This window comes from Euprymna scolopes, chromosome 41, assembly GCF_053919585.1.
Source record: "Euprymna scolopes isolate OS-2025 chromosome 41, ASM5391958v1, whole genome shotgun sequence".
Taxonomy (NCBI): Eukaryota; Metazoa; Mollusca; class Cephalopoda; order Sepiida; family Sepiolidae; genus Euprymna; species Euprymna scolopes.
Window position 1 is genome coordinate 45097697 of NC_136522.1, and position 4851 is coordinate 45102547.

The window sequence follows — 4851 nt, forward strand, 5'->3', positions numbered from 1 at the left end:
CCGCACAAAATGCTAACTGCTGAATAGCTATCACCATCACGTCAATCAAAAATGCGCACCTGTTTTTTTTTTTTCACTTTACTATTTTCCAACTGCGCGTCGTCAAGGCTTTTTTTTTTTTTCACACACACCTACAAACACCCGGGCAACGCCGGGTACCCCTCGCTAGTCTATATATATATAAAAGCGAAAGTGTGTTCTCTTTTTGTGTATGTCCAAGAAAGGCTTTTTTCAGAGAAGCGGTCGGTCGCCTAACAACTTTTTATATCACATGTAAATCGTAATATCTCAGAGTTAACAACGGAGCTCACCTGTCTATTTAATTTTGTCGACTACAGGAAGATAAATATTCAACAGCTTTCGCTCGCCGCATGTGGGTTAGGCCTTTTCCTATAATAAAAGCGACGCTAATTTTCTAGGTATTTTTCCGGTCTCGATCGGCGGAAATGTCCGAAAGCAATCAGCTTTGATCAATGTGAAAATAATCAGAAGACAATTGCCATTAAATTTGGACAAGTGGAGCTGTTTCCCTCTACTCCCAACATCTTGGGGGAAAAAAAAAAAAAAAAAAAGCGTTCCCGCACTAAATGAAATGCTACCCCGCAGTCAAAAGTTGACCTCATTAAGTCATTAAAACGTGCACCTGCTAATTTAAGTAATTAAATAAATTCAAACCCATTGGTTAACGTCGCACTCTTTTTTTGTTCACACTTTAATTTCCAACTTTGAGGACCGAACCCTTGAGGCATACTTACCTACCAAAACATTTAAAAAAAAAAAAAAAAAAAAAAAAAAAATCGCACTCACTCCATGTTATAAATGCTATATACATTTTGAATGCTAACGGCTTTTTCTTGTTCGAAAATAGAACAAAAACATCCATTTTACATTACAAACACAAGTATATTTTCAAATATTGAACAGGTATTTTATTTCTTTAACTCAATCATCCCAAGGAAGTATTGAAATAAAGACGAAATGTTGATAAACTTATAATTTTCGTTTGTTCCTTTTTCATTTCTCCATCACGTTGGAATATTATTGCCATATTTTCCATTACACATCATTTATTTGGATTTTCTGGCAATACCTTTCAATTCATTCAAAAGAGCATTGTATATGTTTTTATTGCTGATTAGTGAAGAGAAAATCATTCCTAATGTGAACATATATGTGCATATTTTTTAATTTCATTATCCACGGACACATTTCAACATGTTTCATCATTATAGGACTCATCAGCTTGGTTGAATCTAGCAAGATTCAAAATCAAACTCCAAGTATGTGTATGTATATATATATATATATATATATATATATATATATATATATATGTCAAATTTTAAACCACCCTTTATTGCTAACATGGGAAGTAGTCATTAGCATGTTTTATTTTTTTCATAAATCATTTTGACTGGCTTCTCATCATAAATAGACACCAAAATCTCTACCCTTGCCTACCATTATTATTAATTAGTTAACAGTACAATAAAGAAAAATGCAATTCTTTGTAGGTTTTTGCAAAAACATAATTTTTTTTTACAAGCCTTCTCAAACTTTTTCTTGAGAAAAAGTCTAAATAATATAGAATAGTGAGACCTGTGGAAATTCCACAGACTCATTCGTATGTAATATATTGATGCTGGCATTCTGTAGATGTTCAGTGTAAATGGAGACGTTTTGATATTTATTGTAGCTCTTTTGTTAAAACTGCAAAAGTATTTATCATAGCTAGCAAGGACGCCCAGCATAACCTGGTTGTAAAGTACGCTTGAATATGATATTTTAATTCTTGCAGATTTCATATATATTATAGTTAATGTTTTATCAATTTTTATATATTAAAAGTTGCAATTTCAAAAATAAAGTTGTGATTTCAAAAATAAAAAAATATATCCATATGACTTGGATGCATCAGCTTGAATCGAAACCGAAACCAAAATTTATGAAGAATTCTTGGTAAAATTATAAAAAAATAAATGACTTGAGTGCTATCAGCTATAATTAAAGCCAAAACTTAAGAATTCTTGATAAAATTATTTATTACAAGAAATGGAAGTCCACAACAATTAAACAACAGTTAATCATGGAGGTGACAGTTATTTTTAAGATGATTGATCGCAGATTTGATATTTTTTTATTTTGTATTTTTAATTTTCCAAAAAAAATTATTGATCACATTTATAAGTATTGTTACAGAGGAACATTTTCTTTTGTACAAAATATACAATCTGGAAACAGGCTTCTTAAGGTTTTTATAAAATTCCAATAATCTTTCATATCCCATTCTAAAAGGCAATGAAAGGGTAACATGATTTCAACAAATACATTGATCCCAGCTTTTAATGGTTCCATTTTAGTGTGAGGCTAAACTGAAAATTCCAATGAAATATAAACAATGTTTTGAATATTTGGCACTTGTCCAAAATTTCCTTGTAAAAATAAAAGAAAATCTTTTTGATGTTCGTAACCATGATGGACAGAAAATATTGTACACCTAAAATCACGTTAATTGATCAAATAGTTTTCTTTTTAATAAAGAAAGCCATTTTTAAGCAGATTTGAATTTTTTGAATACCCTCCTTCTCAGTGTTAAGAATGGCTTTCTAGAATCTCGATTTAGAGTTATCTGTCTTGTTCCTTCGGACTGTTTTCAAGATGGTGTCGCAATATCGTCACTTATTTAGCCATAAAATTTGATTTTTTGATTTAAAAATAAAACTATTTGATCAATTTACATGATTTTTTGGTGTACGATATTTCTTTGCCTCACAGGTACGTACAACATAGAGTTGTATTTATTTTTCATAGCAAAAACTTTAGATAAAAACATTTTAATACTTTCCTAAAAAGATCATCCTTATCAAAGGTTTACATGAAAATTCTTCATGAACTCCATTTAGTCCATGAATGGATAATTGAATAAAAAAGATGTTCACAATATCATTTTTTATGCATTAGATGTTCAGATAGGTGAAGCAATATTCCTTAACTTAAGAGTTACCTACTTTGATCAACTCCCACCTCCGCCCCTATTAATTCATTCTTATTTTGACATTCACCTTGCTCGTATTATTTTCCCCGTGGCGCCATGAGCAATGACCTTGTAGTTTTAAGATATTTTATTCATAAGAAAATAAAAGCAGTACAAGCCACTTTAATTTTTCCAGCAGTTTTTTTTTTATTTACTGAGGGTTCAATGCTTGTCTAGGATAAGGGTTAATGGGTGTTAGGTAGACGGTGACACAGTGACAATAGTAGAACTTAGATAGGGTTTAATTATATAAGATGACAGCTCAGCAAGAAATTATTTACATTTGACTTGAAAATGACAGTATTATAGTCAATTAGAAAGCAGCTCCACAGTATTGTGTACCACAGATGGACAGTTCTAGGAAATAAACTTTGCTCATGGAATTTCCGTTTTCATAGAACTGAAATTTGTTTTTCCTTTACAAATTGAGATCTTAAATCAATTTCTTTTGCTTTCAGTTTTATTGTAATTCGAAGTTTCTTTGATGTATGGAAGAAAAATCCATTCAAGCAAGTCCCACCTTTCCACACACAAATTTGGAAAATTGATCTGTCAGTTCAATGAATTAAACTGATTGACTTATTTGTAAATTTACAGGGATATGAATTTGGCACTTTTTAGCAGATTTTTCTTGATCCAGCAAAAGCAGATTTCTACTTAAGATGTGCGTTAAGTAACTTTTTGGTTGAAATCCATTTAAAAAAAAAAAAAAAAAAAAAAAAAAGGAAAACAAAAATTTTTGCTTAAAGTTTTTTATGGAGTCATTCTAGACAAGGCATGAAGCCACTTGATGTAAGTAGCTATAAAATAAAACACAAAATGTAGCCAGTAGTAATAAATTCTTTCCCCTTTGTCAGTAACATTGCTCATGGAATGTAAGAACTAAACGACAAAATAAGGGAAGCATAACTTACGAGGAAGCCGAAAGTAAAGATCCATTTTCTTCTCTCAAAGTTTTACGTTTTTTATTTTTTCTTATGCTATCTGCCGAAAGGTTATTTCTTTTTCTCTTTATTTGTTTTCATGTTTAGAAAAACAAAGCTTCCTCTCCTTTCAAAAAAAAAAAAAAAAAAAAAAAAAATCTGAATAATTGACCAATCAGTTCATTCCATCTGATGATTAATAAATTTGTTTTAACCAAGATTTTAATTTCCCTAAACATTTTTTTTTCAAATTATTTTCAATGTTTTTGCTACTTATCACAAGTTTTTAGTTCTTTTTTATGCTATTCATTTTTTCCACATATGCATAGGGTGGGATCATTTTTTTTGGATCATTGGATCACTCACATTTATGATTAAAAATAAAAAAAAAGGGTCCATTAAACTTTTTTTTTTCAAATTATTTTCAAAAATAATTTTTAAATGAAATCCTTGTGATATTGAATTTTAGTTTAATATTTTATGATCATGATGTTGCGATATGAAATCTGTATTATAATTGTCAAATGTGATGAAATATTTTCAATAAATCCATTAATGTAAATAATTCATAAAATTTATAAACTGAAACTTGACTCCTGATTTTCATTTTTTTTAACACTTGTGCCGTAACTTATCGAAGCCAAAAGCTACTCAAGGATAACTATAATGAGAATGTATATCTAGGCTGTGGAGAAGTTTTGTGACCAATGAAGCACAGGGAGGAGCAAGTGCTAATGTGATTGCAAGAGTTAAGATTGGGTGAAGTTCATGGAATTATTGTCATTACTAACCAGCAGAGTGTTACCACTGTTGAGCAAGAGAAGAGTCTACCAAGTATGTGAATGCAGTGTGATGATGTATAGAAATGAAAACTGGTTATTGAGGATAGAGGAC